The sequence below is a fragment of the Apodemus sylvaticus genome, chromosome 11, assembly GCF_947179515.1.
Source record: "Apodemus sylvaticus chromosome 11, mApoSyl1.1, whole genome shotgun sequence".
Classification (NCBI taxonomy): Eukaryota; Metazoa; Chordata; class Mammalia; order Rodentia; family Muridae; genus Apodemus; species Apodemus sylvaticus.
Window position 1 is genome coordinate 68016947 of NC_067482.1, and position 21424 is coordinate 68038370.

The following is a 21424-nucleotide window of genomic DNA, read 5'->3' on the forward strand; positions in this document are numbered from 1 at the left end:
TTATGATCACCATATCTGCCAAATGTTTATTACTGCACTATGTGCTAAAAATATAACAGTGGGTCATTTCTAACCATGGTTTCAGGCCCAGAGTATCTTGTCTTGCAAACTCTCCTCTAATGTTAATCCCTGTCAACACTGCTTCCTGTAGCCAGGGTCAGGGTCACTTCTTTTCTTTCTTCCTTTCTTCCTTTCTTCCTTTCTTCCTTTCTTTCTTCCTTCCTTCCTTCCTCCTTCCTTCCTTCCTTCCTTCCTTCCTTCCTTCCTCTTCTTTCTTCCTTCCTCTTCTTTCTTCCTTCCTCTTCTTTCTTTCTTTCTTCCTTCCTCTTCTTTCTTCCTTCCTCTTCTTTCTTTCTTTCTTTCTTTCTTTCTTTCTTTCTTTCTTTCTTTCTTTCTTTCTTTCTTTCTTTCTTTCTTTCTTTCTCCATTCGTCTTTCTTTTTTTGGCTGTCAAGACTACCTGATACATCAGTCCACAAGTCCTTTATAAGAAGTGTGTATACACATGTCTCCATTTATACACACATAGGCATTCACACACAAAAACACACACACTGAAAGAGAGAGACAGAGACAGAGACAGAGAGAAAGACAGACTGGCAGAGAAGAGATCCTGATAGTTCTTAGTTTACTATCCAGACACAGACATCACAATTTACTAAGAAATAATCAGCTGGGCATGGTGGCACATGCCTGTAGTCACAGCACTTGGGAGGCAGAGGCAGGCGGATTTCTGAGTTCGAGGCCAGCCTGGTGTACAGAGTGAGTTCCAGGACAGCCAGGGCTACACAGAGAAGTCCTGTCTTGAAAAAATTGAAAAAAAAGAAACAAAAAACCCCCCAAAAACAAAACAAAACAACAAAACACCTCAGCTAGTAACAGAGAAGCTTCCTCCTGCTTCAGATGGGAACCAATTCAGAAACCCATAAACAGATATTACTGGAGAGTGAGACCTTGGAACTCTTAGGTCTAAATGGAATGTCTCTATTAAATCCTCCCCCCCAGAGCTCAGATACCTCATGTAGGAGAAGGCAATAATGTGTAATAGAGAGGATGGAGGATACCAGGACAACAAGAAACTCTAAATCAACTGGACAATGCTCCATTGAACTCATAGCTACTGAAGCAGCAAGCATAGGACCTTCAGGGTTTTGCACAAGTGCCTCTGCATATCTATCAAAGCTTTCTGTTTAGCATTTTTATGTGACTTTTGCGTTTGTGAATAAGTAAGTCTTTTAATCTTGTACCTTCTCTTGGACAATATTCCTTCTATTGGTTTGCTGTGTTCAACTGTGATGTGATGGGTTTTGCTTTTCATTGTTATAGTTTGTTGCATTTTGTTGCCATGTTTTAGAAGCCCCTTCTTTTCTAGTGAGAGACCAAAAGGGAATGGATTGGAAGGGAGGGAGGTAGAAAGTGCTTGGGAGGAATAGAGGGAGGAGAAATTCTAATCAAGATTTATGAGAAAAGAATCTATTTTTAAGGAAAGGGAAACATTTAAAAATGAACAATTAATGAAGCAAGAGGGGATGGTGGAGAAGTCCACAGTGACCCTAAGAACAGAGCCACTATGTGAAGCTCCCTCTTCACTATCTGTCTGGATTTGAAATTACCTAGAGGATAATTCTTTTTTTTTTTAAATTAAACTACCTTTATTTGTAGACATTATCATTTTATACAAGAGAAAAATTTCACCTCTACAAAACCATGAAACCTGTACAGCTAATGAACATTTAAGTAAAGTAGCAGAATAAATATTTACACATATACACACACACACACACACACACACACACACTTTTAGCTCTCCTATATACAAATGGCATACATATACCAAGAAATAAATAAATAAGCAATATATCTTTAACAATAGAAAGATCATGAAAAAAATCTAAAGAAAATTATTACTCAATAAGAAAAATACTTTTTTTGAGTTTAATAGACTCTTTAATGACTATTCACAAACCAGAGGAAAAACTTAATGGAAACCAAAGCAGGCTCTGAAATGCCATAGGATTAGTTAGAGCAGAACTCCATGCCTACACTTAGGCTAAAGGATCACCCAGAAAGTGCTGTCTTTACTGGATGTAGCTTCTCTGCTGAGATTATGACTTTGCACATCATCACAATCATTCCACAGACTGATTCTGCGCAGTATATCATGGGTGGTTCCTGCTTTCAGTTAGCATCTCAATCTCTCATCATGCCACAACTTCCTGAGTCCAGGGAGGAGTTTTTCTTTTTTCCTTTTTTTTTTTCACTTAGTTTTTGTGCCCGTTTATTTCTTCTTTTACTCTTCTTTTTTTATTTTTATTTTCTATATTCCTTGTTTACATTCCAAAAGCTTTCCCCTTTCCCAGATGCCCCCTCCCCATATGTCCCATAAGTCCTCTTCTCTCCATCCATTCTCCTATCTTTCCCCCTCCCTTTTCTCTGTCCTGGTACTCCCCTACAATGCTGGATCAAGCTTTTCCAGGATTAGGGCCCTCTTCTTCCTTCTTCATGGGAATCATTTGATATGCTAATTGTATCTTCAGTATTCAGAGCTTCAGGGCTAATTAATATCTTCTTATCAATGATTGCATTCCATTTGTATTCTTTTGTGATTGCGTTACCTCACTTAGGATGATATTTTCCAGTTCCAAACATTTGCCTAAAAAAATTCATGAATTCATTCTTTTTAATTGCTGAATAGTACTCCATTGTGTATATATACTACATTTTCTGTATCCATTCCTCCATTGAGGGATATCTGGGTTCTTTCCAGCTTCTGGCTATTATAAATAAGGCTGCTACAAACATAGTGGAGCATGTGTGCTTATTGCATGCTGGGGAATCCTCTGGGTATATGCCCAGGAGAGGTATAGCAGGGTCTTCCGGAAGTGTCATGTCCAGTTTTCTGAGAAACCGCCAGACTGATTTCCAGAGTGGTTGTACCATCTTACAATCCCACCAGCAGTGGAGGAGTGTTCCTCTTTCTCCACATCCTTGCCAACACCTGCTGTCTCCTGAGTTTTTAACCTTAGCCATTCTGACTGGTGTAAGGTGAAATCTCATGGTTGTTTTGATTTGCATTTCCCTAATGGCTAATAATGTTGAGCATTTCTTAAGGTGCTTCTCGGCCATCCGAATTTCTTTAGGTGAAAATTCTTTGTTTAGATCTGTACCCCAATTTTTAATAGGGTTATTTAGCTCCCTGGGGTCTAACTTCTTGAGTTCTTTGTATATATTGGATATTAGCCCTCTATCAGATGAAGGGTTGGTGAAGATCTTTTTCCAATTTGTTGGTTGCAGTTTTGTCCTTTTGACAGTGTCCTTTGCTTTACAGAAACTTTGTAATTTTATGAGATCCCATTTGTCAAATCTTGATCTTAGAGCATAAGGTATTGGTGATCTGTTTAGGAACTTTTCCCCTGTGCCCATGTCCTCAAGGGTTTTCCCCAGTTTCTTTTCTATTAGTTTCAGTGTGTCTGGTTTTATGTGGAGGTCTTTGATCCACTTGGAGTTGAGCTTAGTACAAGGAGATAAGAATGGATCAATTTGAATTCTCCTGTATGCTGACCTCCAGTTGAACCAGCACCATTTGTTGAAAAGGCTATCTTTTTTCCATTGGATGTTTTCAGCTCCTTTGTCGAAGATCAAGTGACCGTAGGTGTGAGGATTCATTTCTGGGTCTTCAATCCTATTCCATTGGTCCACTTTCCTGTCCCTGTGCCAATACCATGCAGTTTTTAACACTATTGCTCTGTAGTATTGCTTGAGGTCTGGGATACTAATTCCCTCAGAAGTTCTTTTACTGTTGAGAATAGTTTTAGCTATCCTGGGTTTTTTGTTATTCCAGATAAATTTGAGAATTGGTTTTTCTAACTCTGTGAAGAACTGAGTTGGCATTTTGATGGGGATTGCATTGAATCTGTAGACTGCTTTTGGCAAGATTGCCAGTTTTAACTATATTAATCCTGCCAATCCATGAGCATGGGAGATCTTTCCATCTTCTGAGTTATTTTCATACAGATCTTTTACTTGTTTGGTTAGAATCACACCAAGATATTTTATATTGTTTGTGACTATTGTGAAGGGTGTCATTTCCATAATTTCTTTCTTCACCTGTTTATCCTTTGAGTATAGGAAGGTTGATGATTTGTTTGAGTTATGTCTGGCCACTTGCTGAGGTTGTTTATCAGAAGTAGGAGTTCTCTGGTCACTTGAGTATACTATCATGTCATCTGCCAAAGTGATATTTTGACTTCTTCCTTTCCAATTTGTATCCCTTTGACCTCCTTTTGTTGTCTAATTGCTCTAGCTAGAACTTCAAGTTCTATATTGAATAGATAGGAAAAAAGAAGTTAGCCTTGTCTAGTCCCTATTTTAGTGGGATTGCTTCAAGCTTCTCTCCATTTAGTTTGATGTTAGCTACTGGTTTTCACTATATTGCTTTTACTATGCTTGGGTATGGGCCTTGAATTCCTGATCTTTCCAAGACTTTTAACCTGAAGGGATGCTGAATTTTGTCAAATGCCTTTTCAGCAACTATTGAAATGATAATGTGTTTTTTCTTTGAGTTTGTTGATGTAGTGGATTACATTGATGGATTTCCATATATTGAACCATCCCTGCATCACTTGGATAAAGCCTAATTGATCGTGGTGAAGGATTATTTTGATGTGTTCTTGGATTCAGTTTGCAAGAATTTTATTGAGTATTTTGCACTGATATTCAAAAGGGAAACTGGTCTGAAGTTCTCTTTCTTTGTTGGGTCTTTGTGAGATTTTGGTATCAGCATAATTGTAACTGTGGATTCATGGACTGAATTGGGTAGTGTTCTTTCTGTTTTTATTTTGTGCAGTTGCTTGAAAAGTATTGATATTAGGTCTTCTTTAAAGGTCTGATAGAATTCTGCACTAAACCCAACTGGTCCTGGGTTTATTGGCTGGAAGACTTTTAATGATTGATTCTATTTCTTTAGGTGTTATGAGACTGTTTAGATGTTTTATCTGATCCTGATTTAACTTGGTATCAGTCTAGAAAATTGTTCATTTTCTCCAGATTTTCCAGCTTTGGTGAGTATAGGCTTTTGTAGTAGAATCTGATGAGTTTTCTCAGTTTCTGTTGTTATATCTCCCTTTTCATTTCTCAATTGGTTAATTTAGAATTTGTCTCAGTCCCCTTAGAATTCCAGCTTGGCAGTTTCCTTGCCACATTTGCTTTGAAATAGTCCAGTGTTTTTTGTCTGCCTTTCCTTAGGCATACCCTGACCCCTCTTAACCAAATTTCTTACCAAATCAGGGATGATCTTTTCAAAATGTCTATTTCATTCTGTATTTCCTCTTTGTAGGCATATTTCCTATGGAAAAAAAACTCAGCCTCAACTCTATATCTTAGTATACATAGATCCAAGACTTTTAACCTGAAGGGGTGTTGAACTTTGTCAAATGATTTTTCAGCATCTAATGAAATTATCATGTGGTTTTCTTTTCTTTGAATTTGTTTATGTAGTGTACTACACTGATAGATTTCCATATATTGAACCATTCCTGCATCACTGGGATAAAGCCAGTGATCTATGTAAGATCAGGATCTATGTAGCTATTACCACAGCTCTGAGACATACCATCCCTTACCACACCAGGAACCTCCAGTCATCTTTAATCCATATTCTTATGCCAGATGTCATGTGATTTTTCCTGGAAAGGCGTTAAAGAGCATCCTAGATAAGGAGGGAACTGAAACAGCAAAGACACTATTTTACTCAAAGTTAGATGTTGTACAAAGGAGCTTATTGGTTTATGTTTGGAGCGTGGGTGGTCCTAAAATAGTTATACTACCAGGAAGTCCTATTGCAACATTTTTAACTGCTATGGAAAGGGCAGATACACTGGTGAACAGCCTTGCTGTAGTCATTTGTTTAGTTCTATGACTACAGGGAGGGAAATGAGGAACTTGTGAAGGACCATGAGCCTCAGGTGTCCAGTGCAGTCTGTAAACATTATAAAATGTCTAAGCCCCTTCTTTCCTCCCTCCTTTCCTCCCTCCCTTCCTCATTCCCTCCTTTCCTCCCTCCCTTCCTTCCTCCCTCTTCCCTCCTTTCCTCCCTCCCTTCCTCCTTCCCTCCCTTCCTCCATAAGGAAATGCTAATGTGCTTCATCTCCTAGGTTCTTATGGCGTGATCACATCTGCTTAGCTTTAATACTACAGTGGTCAATCTGGAGATTTCATAGGCGAAAGGATGCTGGATACTGCTCCATTAACAGTATCCAGTTACAGTAACTGTCCATTAACAGTAACAACAACAACAACAACAACAGTAACAAAGACAAAGAACAAAATCATATGTACCCAAAGGATTGTAGTGTACTTTAAAAGTTTATAGTCACCAACTTAGAGAAATTGCCTATGTCATATTAGCTATGCAATATGACTGTACTCTGTTATATCTCTATGTATAGCCTGTGATGTGAGAGCTACTATCAGAATTTTAGGAATGATAATTAGTGTCATCATTGAGTGCTAAATATGCCTTTAGCCTTGTGCTGTACTTTAGAAGTTACCTCAGAACAGTTCTGTGAATCAGGTTCCAAAATTGACCAACTCCACTTTCTAGGTGACAGAAAGGAATGAAGAGACATTCTCATGCTTCAGTCTGTCAGGTTTCTGGAGATCCAGCCTATTCTACTGAATTCTCTAAATGAGGTGGCAGAAGGAAGCAGTAAGGTCAGGAGTCTACTGGGATGTCATGTTATACTGCCAGGCTGCTATGCTATGCCATTTTATTAATTTTTGGCTTTTATTCTAACAATCTGGTCAATTGCTCATTTTGTTTTTCATTAGTTACACTATATTACTCCATCATTCAATTAATTTGCATTAGTGGGTACTAACGAAAAGGGATGCATGCTACAACTACTAACACATTTACAAAGTTGTGTAAGCTTACAGATGGTAAACAATCATAAGCTGATTGGATTTCCCAAACCACATGTATCCACATGTTGAGAACAAGGAAACAAAGGACCAACAAATGTCTTTCATTCATCTGGCATTCATGCTCCTTCTTATCTCAACTTTGTGACTTCTCATTTTAGGCTAGTCTTTGAAGAGATTATGGCAAAGAAAAGGAGTCTTCCTTTGTGACTCTTTGGTCCTCATCTTACTTGATGTGATTTTTCTTTTTATTCCCTCTATGAGCTACAGTTTCTAATCTTAGGGTGAGGAATTACAATAGGCCATCTATCAGACACTTTCCCCATCAGATTAGCCTTAAACTGGTTCTATATCTGAGGATGACGTTGAACTTTTTCTAACCATCATTTTGACTTCTGAATATAGGTCTATAGGCTTATGCCACCATGCACAGATAGATTATATAATGCTGGAGGTTGAACCCAGAACTTTGTGCATGGTAGTCAAGCACTCTACCAACAGGGCTAAATTCCCAGATCTCAAAAGAACCTTAACTGCTATTCAACAGTATAAATGAAATTTCCTTTCTAGTTTATAGATACAATGATATTTGGATAACCCCCCTTCCATTTTGTGTTGCTTTAAATGGAAGACACTAGCTTAGAAGGAGGATGGGAAGGGATTTATAAAGCCAAATTCTTCTAAGTCTTCTTGCTACAAAAGGGCCTCACTATACCTAGGCATACTGAGAGTATGTAAAAATTGAATACAAAATTGGGATCTATAAAAATCAGAATTTGACTTTTATAGAATTATACATGTCTTGCTGTAACACACTGATTTAAGCCTCAAAATTATAGACAAATTCTGAACCTTTAAAAACAAGAAGTGCAGCACTGTTTATGTTGTCACAGAAATTTTGTTGGTTTCAGATCTGTCTCATCCAGGTAGTTCTCTAAATCAATGACCTAAACTGAAAGTCTCTGGTATAAGTCAGCCCAACAAAATATAGATTTCCCCAATGATTATTTTGTACAAATTATAAATAAAATTATAATGTATGTTCATAGATATTGACCAAAGGCAAAAAGAAGCCTTGGTCAATTCATTATTTATTTAATATACCTTTGTTGGAGAAAAATTAGTTGAATTTTTGACTATTTATCACTTTCATGTCATCGAGTAGTCTGGTGAGAGGAGACTGCAAGCTCCCTGTGTGTGGAGGGATCATGAGGAGAGAATCAGGTCAAAAATCAGGTTTTGTTTTTGTACACATGGGTTTATTTAGTTCTCTGGCTTCTGATTTAGAGCTAATCTGAATCCTAGGTCACATACCATTTATATTACAGAAGATTCTTGTATAATGAAGTTCTTCTCAAATACCTTACAGGATAAAGTTCTATGTGACCTGTCTAGTCTGTCCAAAGAAGCACTCATACAACTAGCCCCATGCATTGGATTAAAAAAAACCTAACACTATCACTCCAAAGAATTTGCCTAAGAAGCCTGTGGTCTAACTGTCTACTCCTATAATATTCGAATCTGTTTTATAATGAAGATTCCTCTGGAATGCCCTCTCTCCTGCAGAACCAGGAAATTGTCACTCCTTTACCACATTAAGATGCAATGTCTCCCTACCTGGTAGTAGAAGAGTTAGGTATCCTTATTAGTAAACACTTTATGAATGAAATCTGTAATAAATTTATTAACATCTTTAGGATATGTATTTATCCTGTCAATCATGAAATACAAACTTTAAATTTATACAGTGTATTGCTTTATGGGTAAAGTTGAATTATGCAGGTATGCTTAGCTAGATTTCTCATAATGACTTTGAAGAAATCCCTCCCCCTACCTGCGGACTCCAGGTTGGACAGTTGTGAGTCAGAGGAATCCTTCATATGCCCACTCAGCAAAGGGAAAATATAGGGCCTGCTAGGGATTAATTGTGTCGTTGTGAAATTTATAAGTTGAATATCTAGCCTGCAATAGAATGGCATTTGGAGATATGCCATTTTGAGAAGTAATTAAGCTTAAATAAGGTCACAGAGACAAGACTCTAATCAACCTAATAATTGATGTCCTCATAATAAGAGGAGATACCAGAAATCTCTCTTCCTGCACCTTGGAAAGGTCATGTGAAGTCACAGGAAGAAGGTAGCTATATATAAGTCAGAGAGAGAGAGAGAGAGAGAGAGAGAGAGAGAGAGAGAGAGAGAGAGAGAGAGAGAGCCTTTGCCAGAAGCTAGCTGTGCTGGAACTTAACCTTGAGCTTGTAGCCTCCAGAACTCTGAGACAGTAAATGTTAATTGCCTAAGTCTCTCAGTCTGTGACATTTTGCTATAGCAAACAGATTCAACTTATTATCTATACTTTCTGAGCATGGATACTATGATATATGAAACCAGATCTCCATTTCTATAAAGAAATGCATTTGTATATGTCTCAGTGGCATTCTCTTAGAAGCTTAAAAGCAGCAAAGACTACTGGTAGTTTGTATGAATATCAATTAAAGGTGCACATGACCAGGTCTTGGTAGCCACGATGGCATGGCAGGGAAATGATGACACATTTATTTATTTATTTATTTATTTATTTATTTATTTGATTGATTGATTGATTGATTGTTTTTCAAGGCAGGATTTCAGTACATAGCTCTGGCTGTTCTGGACCTCACTATGTAGACCAGAATGGCTTGAACTAGCAGAGATCCACATGACATGGTCTCTAAAATGCTGGGATTAAAGGTGTGTGCCACTGTGCCCATCAAGATGGCACCATTTGAAAGAGGTGGAGCTTAGTGAAAGGTTCTTAGGTCATTTCAAGTGTGCTATTAAGAGAGATTATTAAAGTTGTTTCCCCTTTGGTTTACCTCTACCTGAGACACGCAATGTGATACTCTTTAATGTATATTCTCTGTATGGCTCCCACTGCTTTCTTTACCTGAGATCTAAAGCAATGAGACCACCCAATCTTGATTTTGAACCTCATAGATATGAACTAGGTAAACAGCTTCTCTTTATAATTAGGTCACACATTTCATTGCAGTACAGGCAATCTGGCTAATTCAACAATGCATTATTTTTCTCCCATGGAGAATTGTGAAACAGTGAGCAAAATGTCAGCCAGTTCCCCAAGGCTGACACAACTCGGTGTTCACAATGAGAACCGTAAACTATACATACTTCTTTTTTTATTCCATATATTTTTTATTTACATTTCAAATGATTTCCCCTTTTCTGGCTCCCCACTCCCATAAGCCCTCTTCCCTTCCCCTGTTCCCCCATCCTCCCTTCCCACTTCCGTGTTCTGGTTTTGCCCTATACTGCCTCACTGAGTCTTTCTAGAACCAGGGGCTACTCCTCCGTTCTTCTTGGACATCATTTGATATGTGGATTGTGTCTTGGGTATTCCATGCTTCTAGGCTAATATCCGCTTATCAGTGAGTGCATACCATGATTGATCTTTTGAGACTGGGTTACCTCACTTAGTATGATGTTCTCCAGCTCCATCCATTTGTCTAAGAATTTCATGAATTCATTGTTTCTAATGGCTGAATAGTATTCCATTGTGTATACATACCACATTTTTGTACATATTTCTAATCAAGAGGATTTATATTAGAGTTCTATGAGAGATAATTGTGACACCATCACGTCTATGTTTGTACATATTTCATCGATCCTTGACTTCTAGTGAAATACTTGATATTTTGGACAGGTTTCCTGAGACACAGAGAAAACTTTAAAAATTACTTAGTGAGTAGGTTACAAGCATACTCTGGCAGGGGGCAGGGTCCATATCTAGGGAAGAGACTTCACTGGATACTTGGGCATTCTCTATCTCTCTTCTGTCTAGGTAATGACTGACCTTTGATTTAGTCCCTATAGCTCTAAGATGTTGCTTTAAGGAAGCACATTTTTTCCTCAATTCTCACTTTTTTGAAGGTGATACTAGTACATAGAAGTCATATCTCTAGCCTTTATTCTCTAAGTTGACGTATTAGTGGAACTGTATCCAAAGCGTGACTTTGAGTCTTGTCAGTGATCTGAGTGCAGCCTACCAGAAATGCAGCCCCCATTCCTGACTTTCATCCATGACAGTCTCCAGTGCTTTCTGCCAGCAAGACAGATCTTGCATCTTTAATAAGAACACCAGGGTGCTTAGCAGCCAGGTCTTCACAGCAAAGGCAGCATGCTGGAATTAAAGGTCAGTCCAGGAAAATAAGATTGTTTTGTTTTTCAGTACTTTGTTTTGCAAGCAGGTGATTTGAAGTGCCTCAGATCTTACAGCAACAGGAATCCAGTGTGCAAGTTTTAATAATGCGTAGTCACAAGTGAGTGATACCATATTCTTAGTGTAAATGTACTGATAATGTAAGAGCCTTCTGGGATTGTCAGAAGGTCACTTGGTTAGAAGTCAGGAGACCTTATACCCTGCTATGTTCTTGCTATTAAAAATAACAATTATAGAAACAGTTTGGTTCTTTCGGTTTTTGTGTCAGATGTGGTATTAAGTGTTTTAAAGTAATAGGCAGAAGGGATTGAAATGCACTCTCAAGGTAACACAGATATGCAGACACAATATACTTTATTGATTGATTTTTATGTGTTACATTTGATTCCTGATAACTTCCGTTACTTCGCACATGCTGGTATTTAAAAATCAATACAATTAAATTCAAATTAAACTCAGCAATAAGTACTAAGATGTAGCTGAAGCTTGTGACTGGATAAGGCCTGCTTTGGTCTCTGGTTGTTTAGAACCCCCTTCATGGCTTTCTCTCTCAATCAGTTTCCCATTGGCATCCAATGGCTGTAAACCAAGCTCAATTAAATGTCTCCACCTAGACTGTTGGCCTGTTAGTTCATTCTCAGCCTGGGTCCCTAGTTCCTTGTCAATTGTCTTCTCAGATCTTTGAATAACCATTGTGTTTTTCCATGCATACACAACTTTTATGGAGCCTGGAAGGTTAAAGAAACTGTGTAACAGAAAGCCCTCTCTATATTATCATTCTGGTAAACTGAGGCAGCTAGACTAAACTGGCAATGACAGGCAGCATGTCTTTCTGTCCAGTTTTGACAAACAGCACTTTATTTTACTTTCACAGTAACCCTACAAAATAACCCTAATTATTTAAATTGCAGTATTTCCTTTTCTTGCCCATGTATTAGAAGGTTCATTCATCCATCAATGTATTCTTTATTAAAGAGCTTTGATTCGGCACAATCATGGCTCCATGTCCTTAGCTCTGAAGATGCAGTCAAGAATCATATATCTTAGCACAATGACCCCATCTTGTGTCCTCCATGATGCCTGCCTCTGTGATTTTAGGCAATAATTATCTTTTCCTCTCCCTGACTCTTCTTCATACTTGGTCTCTGAAGCATACATTTTTGGCTCTTGATGTTCCATTCTGCACTTTATTACAATCATAAAACTTTTATTGCCTGATTAGATCTTGGCGATAATATAGTCTTAGAGATAAGAAAGCCCACAAGGAAAAAATAATAAATTTTGGATTAGTTTAGAAATATGTCTTAAGGATTTTTTAATTATTTATGAAATAAAGGGAAATAAAGTATCCTTGAAAAATAACCTTTCCTTTCAGAAATTTCCCATTAATTTGCTAAGCCATAAAAATTTGAATGTGTCAAACATGTATGACAATTTTATAAGCAAAGTTAGTTATTCATGATATAATTTTAAGTTTTTAGATGGGCAATGTATCTTTTGATTTTTAAAGGATGCATGCATTTTTCCTCCCACTGTATGCAGGTGAGTTTTTAAATTATGTTTAAAATTTTATTTTATTGGTCTCCATATTTTCCTATATTCTGACTTTACAAATGGGAAGAGATTGTGAAATGGAATTCTTAGAAGCTTTCAAACTCCCAATGCAATGCACATGATGTTTCTGGAACAATGCTTGGAATATAAAATCCACTTCTTTCTTTATCCTGTATTTATTAATATTTCTTTATGGAGGTTCTATTAATCAGCATATTGTTTCTGGCACTAGGGATGCATAGATGAATAACGCAAAGCATCTCTGGGCTCATAAAATTTACCAGATCATACGAAATCAACCAGCAGATGTTTCTCAACTCCTTTTAGCATCATCATGTGGTTGAATAGTATCTATTAAGATTTGAACATGAGAGCAGGGATGCTGATCAAAGTTATAGAAACAAAGCAATTAAGTGGAAAGGGCCTTACAAGGACCTAAAACCACCACCTCCTGATTCTTGTTCCTCTGTTCCAGGTCAGTGGAAGTCTTTTCTTCCTTTAGATTCTGCCATTCTGACTCTTTATTCTTACAACTTAAAATGAGTAATTTAAACTAGACCTATATAGTCACAAATTTGTATTTATAATTGCAAAACTTCTTTTTTTAGAATTCATGAGCTAATTTATAGATTCCTTTATTTTTCAGTATCTCTTTGTAGGATGTTTGAACTACATTGCAGATAAAAGTCAACCTTCATAGAGAACACTATTTAATGAAGGGGAAAAGGAGATGATCAATTTATTTCTGGTCATCATCTTAATTAAAATAAGTAGTGCAAGGAATAGTGTTGTGATTGTACCATGTAAAGAATGCTCCGGAATATGAATAACCAACAGGTTGCTGTGTGGAAATATAGAATGGGTAGAGTTACTGTTGGAATAGTGGTGGGAAAAGATTTGACAGCGTAGGTGACATGCAGATGTGGAGTTTAAAAGATAAAGTACTGATAGAATGGAGAATGAAAGTCTGGCAAATTCTTAAACGCCAACTTCCAGCAGTGTCTACTTGTTTAGACAAATTATAACATACATTAAAAGAAATGATGGTCATCAAGCTGAAAATCTAAGCTGAAGTCTCATGGTAGAGAACCTGGAGCACCTGAAGTAAGAACCTCCACTCATTTACTTTGTCATATTTAAATACTAAACCATTTTGACAGAGAGCTAACGTTAACCTCCTTGTGTTTGTATGTACATGTTCATGTGCTATGTGCTAAGAACATCTAGGCTTGTGTACATATGTGTGCATGTGTATGTAGACCAGACCCAGGTGACTTCAATTCTACTCCACCTTATTTTTGAGACAGAGAATTTCACTAGATTCAGAGCTCTTCATTTTGGCCAGGTGTCCTAGCTGCTGGGAAACCCTACTACTTAAGGTGGAGCTCTACCAAGTCCCTGAGCTTGTCTCTTCCATATCTATGGAGTCCCAACCCCTACACTCTACCTGAGTAATGTCATGAAATCCTTGGCAAATTTACAGTTCAACTTCCTGGAATGCCTCTTTATGCAAATCCACAGAACCTTAAACCTTAACCAAGGAAACTTCACCCTAAAAAGAATGACTTCCTACTTTCCAAGGTTTATACAGTTTTTGTTCATCCTGAATAAGGCACACAAACTGTTTCATTGACTATGCTCTAAAGAGAGCTGTGTTTTGAAAGAGCTGTATCTGAAGAATTGTAACACCAAAATCTTCCCGGAAGGGTTCCTGCTGATGCAACTGTCCCAGATTTCTTTCTTTTCTGCCCTGTGTGCATCAGGGTTCAGACACCCCAAGGGAAGAGGTGGACTACAGAACTCTGCTTTGTAGCATCCTTCCTTACCTAGTGTGCAGCATTGCCTGAACACCCCAAGGGCAGAAGCAAAAAACCTAAGGACAACTAGACCCTGAGCTGCAGGAATCTGCCCGTGTCTGCTTCCATAGCAATGAAGGTATGCGTTCAGTGACTACCCTGCATGATTGTTATGCAGATGTTGACTGTTAAACAGATGTTGGAGCTATGAACTCAGGACATTGTGCTTGTACAGCAAGTATTTTACTGACTGAGCATTCTTCCCAGCCCCTATTAGTCTTCTTTTGGAAAGAGAATAGACATGCTTGATTTTAAATAAATGTTTATTTTTAAAAAAGTGGAATCTTGGCTGAGAACGTACATGAGGAGATAGCCAGGCTCTGCAGCCAGAATGTTTTGTGCTATATTGCAGAGAGAAGCTCAGGTCATTTAGAGGATTTGAATGTGATTGATAATGTAATACTATGAAGGACAAAGACTCAAAAAAAATCTAGAACTAAATATAGTTTTGGATTGTGATCCATCCAACAAGGGAAGGCTATGAGTTGATTTAGGTGACTCAAACTACAATCCCAACACTTCCTTCATGTCTGACCTCTTTTATACTGGTCTCCTGAAACTGGCTTACATAAAGGTGGCTTTACATCCCATCATCACTGGAACTAGAAAAAGAGAGATTTACTGTTTGACAATGTGTTCCATACCTGAGGCTCAAACCTGGTTAAGAATCCATGTCTAAATCAATAACCATGTCCACAAACAGAGGCTACAGCAATGATTGGTTTATTCTATTATAAATACATTGGCCAAAATTTATAAAGGTATGTTTCTAAAAGAAAAGAATTGGAGAGAATACGCACAGGTCCATATGACATGTGCATCCTGTTTCATTTATCAGATTGACCCAATTCTTTCTTATTTTATAGGACTGTTGACAGGCAGAAATTAGTTTTCTTTCTTTTTTGTAAACTTACAGGATTCATATTGAAGGGAGTAGAGGAAACCCAAATTTTAATTACCAGGAGAACTATATGTCATTATCTGGAGGGTCATGGTCATTTGAAATGCTATAGTTGGAGTTTACTATGATTTTCATTAGCTACATAAAACTGTGACTAATTGTGAACTCTATTCAGTATTGTGCTTTAGTGTGCCTGCTTTATCCTAGCTACCAGGGAAGAACTATTGCTCTGCCCTTTTTTTAACCAACCCCAACAGTAATAATATTTGACATATTTGGCTCTTGGCTTTATTTTCTAACAGCTATTCATTCATGCATTTATCCATGACAGAAAATTTACAGATTTTTCCCCTATAAATTTCATGATGATTTTTATTTCTGAGGATGTTAAATTTGAAGTTGCTAAGTAGGCAAATATAGATTTAAGCTGGTTCTCTAATACCCTTATAATTAAATGTCCTGTTTTGACAATTCACTGCCCATGCAGAGAAGTTAGAAAAATTCAGAAACAAACTTGTTGTAATAAAAACTTCCAGGTGCATCAAGGGACAGCTCTAGCTCAGTGGGGTGAGGACAGAATCTGAAGCATTGGGAGCCACCCCATAAACTTACAATCTCAGTTAGGGTATAGAGATCTGGCTTATTACAAAATGTCCAAGACACTGTGAAATTAAATATGAACTGAAATAATTCCAAAGGCTTGATGTTAGGTGCATCAATATAATCAATGTTAGGTGCAGTGATATACTAGGGAAAAATCAATATCTTGTATTGAAAAGGACCTTATTTAAAATTAAGATAACATATTTCTAATTCACAGGTTATTATTGACAACTAAATAACCTTGGGTAATGATCTGATAGAGCCTCATTTTACTGATTTAGAAAATACAGGGCCAAATTTGTACAGGTCTAGTCTGAGTTACTTACTATGTTTTTCCTTCTACCAATAGTCCAAGAATAAATGAAGATAGGAAATAATGAGATAAATTAATCAGCCAAAAATTTTTTCACATTCACCACTAAGATTACACAGACATGCACACACACACACACACACACACACACACACACACACACACACGTCAAAACAACAGAAAAGGAGGAAACATCCTCCCACTTTATTTTGACTCTGCTGTCTAATTTCACTCTAGGAACATCTAATTACATGTGCTTAGACCCAACTAGCTAAATTATATGCATGTGTGAATCTATTTCAGCGTATCTCAAGGTTTCAGATGCTCAAGGTTTCTGTTGAGCATCATTGCAGCTGTGGAGCAGCACACACTAGCTTTGTTTAGGACTGGAAGTGTCTTGGTAACTGGTCGACTCTAGGAAGAAAGACACAGTTGAATCTCAGGTAGAAGAAAAAGAGGGATATATGCATACACACCTCAACCCTGGGATAAATATTCTAATTTTTAGAGTCTGGTACAAAATGAAAATGCAGGTTTTTTTTTAAATAAAAATGAAACAGGATACAGCACAGAGACAAACATGAATTCCTGTATGCATAGGGTCTGAAGGTAGAGATCATTCTCCCATATCACATTTGAATGTCTACCAATATTGAATACAGTGTCTTCAAAGGTAAGAGCTTTCATAAAACATTGAAAGATAATGCTTATGACTCCCATCAATAATATATGTCTATTGAAGTTTGATATTTGAAGCCTTCAATAGCTTCAATAGCATATGGCTACAAGCCTCTGAAGGTTAGGGAGTGGAATGTGCTATTCTGACTAGCATTGGCCTCTGTAAACTTAGGTATTTGAATGCTTGTCCAAAAGCAAAACAATGTCATGTAGGATTGCTCTCCAACAGAGTCAGAACCTGTTCCATCAGCTGCCAAGAGGGCTACCACACTGAGTCTTCAGATGTGAGCTCCCAATAAATAGCCTTAGCCCCACAAGTCTGGTATGGTCCAGCTCTCAGACACTGTTGGAGGTAGTGTATTTAAGAAATCTGCAAGTACAAAAAGCTTGGTGTTTGACAACTTTGACAAGCCCTGTGAAGTTTTACATTTTCTCCAGGTGCACACAGGCTGCCTGGTCTGAGCCAGTTTTCCTTCTTACTTCTAATCAAGTTCTTGAAGCTCCTCCTCCTTCAAAGGCATGGTGCCTCAGAGTATTCCTTGTATACAACACTGTCCCACAGGCCATTTTGGAAAGTTATGTGTTTTCTCAAGCTTCTTCAAGTCATTTTCTTCTTCATTTATGTATTTTTATTATACTTTCTTTTATTTTTTTAAACTTTTTTACAGTTATATTTTGATCTTATTACTTAACCTAGCTCCTGCCAGCTTCTCTCCTATCTATCCATCCAACTTTACATTTTTTCTTTTTCTTAAAAAAAAACCCCAATCCAACCCAAACCTGACCTAACCAAAACAACAGCACAAAATGAAACAGCACAAATTGAAAATAAATAAATACACCAAAAAAATAAAATATACATGAGTTGATTTTGTGTTATCCATCTGTTCCTTAATATGTAGGTATTTTGGGCTTTCAGAGCTGTGAAGGAACAACATGATCAATACAACTCTTATAAAGAAAAAATTAAATAGGGGCTGGCTTACAGTTTCAGAGGTCTAGTCCATTATCATCATGGAAGGAGACATGGCATCGTGCAAGCAGATAGGACGCTGGAGAAGGTACTGAGAGCTCTATATCTTGATATGTAGGCAGCAAGGAAGAACTGTCTCCTGCAGGCAGCCAAGAAGAGGCTCTGTTTCCACGCTCTGTGGAGCTTAGGCATAAGACACCTCAAAGCCCATCCCCACAGTGACACACTTCCTTCAAGTAGGCCACACCTACTCAAACAAGGTCACAGTCCCTGATAGTGTCATCCCCTGTGGGCAAGCATCCAAACACATGAGTCTGTGGAGACCAACCCTAGACAAACTACCACATTCTTCTCCATAGTCTTCATAGGCTTGTAGCCATAACATAATTTGAAATTCATTTAGTCCAATTTCAAAAGTCCCCATAATCTATGACAGTCTTAACAGTATTTAAAAGTCCAAAGTTCAAAGTCTCTTCTGAGATTCATGTTATCTCTTAACTCTAATCCCCTATAAAATCAAAATAAAAAAGCAGATCAAGCACATCCAATATCGCAGGATATAAATTACCATTCTAAAACATCATAGTGAGGAAAATCTGAACCAAAAAAAGACCGAAGAACAGTTGGGCAAACTCCAAAGTCTGCATCTTCATGTCAGATGTCCAATTTCTTTAAGCTTCGTTGACTGAAACACAACTCTTTCTCTTGGGTTGGTTCTACTTCCTGTCAGCAGCTTTCCTTGGCAGTTATTTCATGGCTCTGGCCACATCTTGGGGTCTCCAAGGCAATTTCAATTTTACAGGTTCTTGTTGCAGTGTCTGGGATCCATATATAATCTTCTGAACTCCTCCAAAAAGCTTGGGTCACTTCTCCAGCTCTGTAATCTGTAGTAGAGCTCTAGGCTCTGGTTGACTCTACTCCTGTGCTGCTGCTCTACTTTGTGGTTATCACATGGTATTGGCATCTCCAACATGCTGGAGTTTTCCCACTGCAATTAAGCTGCACTTTCCCTAATAGCTTTTCATAATCTCTCTTCATGGTGACACGTCCCAACTTCTTTTCATGACCCCTTTTGTCTTGAGCCTTCAGCACTAAGGCTGCACTTTCACCAATAGCCTTTCTTAGCTTTTTACAGTGCTAAGCCTCTGCTGCTGTCCATTATCCCTTCATGCCTGTGTGTATACCTGAGTGATTCTTACATACTACCAAGTCTGTGTGTCATTAAAAGGCTTATCTCTGGAACAGTTTCTTTGTGCTCTAAGAAAACACTTCTTAGAAGATTCCACAACAGTGAGGTTGATCTCTTCCTAATCATGACTAATTTCTTAGCTCCAAATAACTAGAATCAATTGTCCTGATAACTCCTTCTATTCTTGACTCTAAAGCCAGAGCCAAGTGTCTGAAGCTGCCAATTTCTGCTGCTTGCTGGGGATGGAACATGACTCTGTTGTTCTCTTACATCTTCACTAGTTATCTCTATTTATTTATTTATCTATCTATCTATCTATCTATCTATCTATCTATCTATCTATCTATCTATATGTCTAAGCTTTGCTGTCCTGTGTCTTGCTCTGTAGCCTGACCTTGAACTTAGAGATCGACATACCTTTTTCTCCTGAGTGCTGGACCTAAGTTTTTATTTAATTCCTTCAACAGGTCTTTATAATTATAGTTCCTTCCAGGTATAATCATTGACAACTGAGAATAGCCATCACAATCCATCCCTTGTCAGCTTGACACACAATCATATTTCTCTATGTTCAAGTGAAAACAATATCATAATATTAGTCATAATTATGTGATATAACTATAGCCTAACATGATATAACTATTCCGTGTACAATTATAAACATAAACATACACCAGTCAGAATGGCTAAGATTAAAAATTCAGGAGACAGCAGGTGCTGGCAAGGATGTAGAGAAAGAGGAACACTCCTCCACTGCTGGTGGGATTGCAAATTGGTACAACCACTCTGGAAATCAGTCTGGCGGTTTCTCTGAAAACTGGGCACCTCACTTCCAGAAGATCCTGCTATACCACTCCTGGGCATATATATACCCAAAAGATTCCCCAGCATGTAATAAGGATACACGTTCCACTATGTTCATAGCAGCCCTATTTATAATTAATTGCCAGAAGCTGGAAAGAACCCAGGTATCCCTCAACAGAAGAGTAGATGCAAAAAATGTGGTATATATACACAATGGAGTACTATTCAGCCATTAGAAACAATGAATTCATGAAATTCTTAGGCAAATGGATGGAGTTGGAGAACATCATACTAAGTGAGGTAACCCAGACTCAAAAGATGAATCATGGTATGCACTCACTAATAAGTGGATATTAACCTAGAAAACTGGAATACCCAAAACATAATCCACACATCAAATGAGGTACAAGAAGAACGGAGGAGAGACCCCTTGTTCTGGAAAGACTCAGTGAAGCAGTATAGGGCAAAACCATAACAGGGAATTGGGAAGGGATGGGTCTGAGGACAGGGGGAGAGAAGGGAGCTTATGGGACTTTCAGGGAGTGGGGGGCTAGAAAAGGGGAAACCATTGGAAATGTAAATAAAAATATATCGAATAAAAAAAAACAAAAATATAAACATAAACAGTAAATTTAGCTGGGTGATATCTTGCCCTGAGGTTACCACATTCTTAATTCCACTTAATATCCTTAAACACAGGAATTAGCTCCAATCTACTTCCCGGTGCCCCTTTAATCCTTCAGCCATACATTTTGTACTTTATCAGTTTGCTATGCTTGATCAAGATGTTCTTTGTAAGAGTAAACAACAGGACAGAGTCTATACAAGACTGTTTTGAGATTTCCTTCCTTAATTCAATTAATCTACATCTCTTCACTTTAGCTTTAGGTAGACTCTTCAGACAAGGACAAAAGGCAGCTACATTCTTCACCAAAATATCACAACAACAGTATGTAGGCCACACAGACTAAAATTCTTCCCTTCTCAAACCTCTTGAGCCAGATCCCCATAATTTTACAGCTTTCCAAGGTCACAAAATCCATATTCTTCCAAACAAAAGCACGATTAAGACTATCATTACATACCCCTGTATCTGGTACCAACTTTTGTCTTATTTGGAGTTTCATTGATGCAAAGGGACACCAGAACCAAGGCAACTCTTATAAAGGAAAACATTTAATTTGGACTGGCTTACAGTTTCAGGGGCTCAGTCCATTTTCATTGTGGAAGGAAGCACGGCAGCGTCCAGGCAGATATGGTCCTGGAAAAGAAACTGAACATTCTACATCTTGATCTGCAGGCAGCAAGGAGGAATGGTTTACTGCAAGCAGCCAAGAGGAGGCTCTCATTTGACACTGGGTGGAGTTTAGGCATAGGAGACCTCAAAACCCATCCCTGCAGTGACAGGCTTCCTCCAA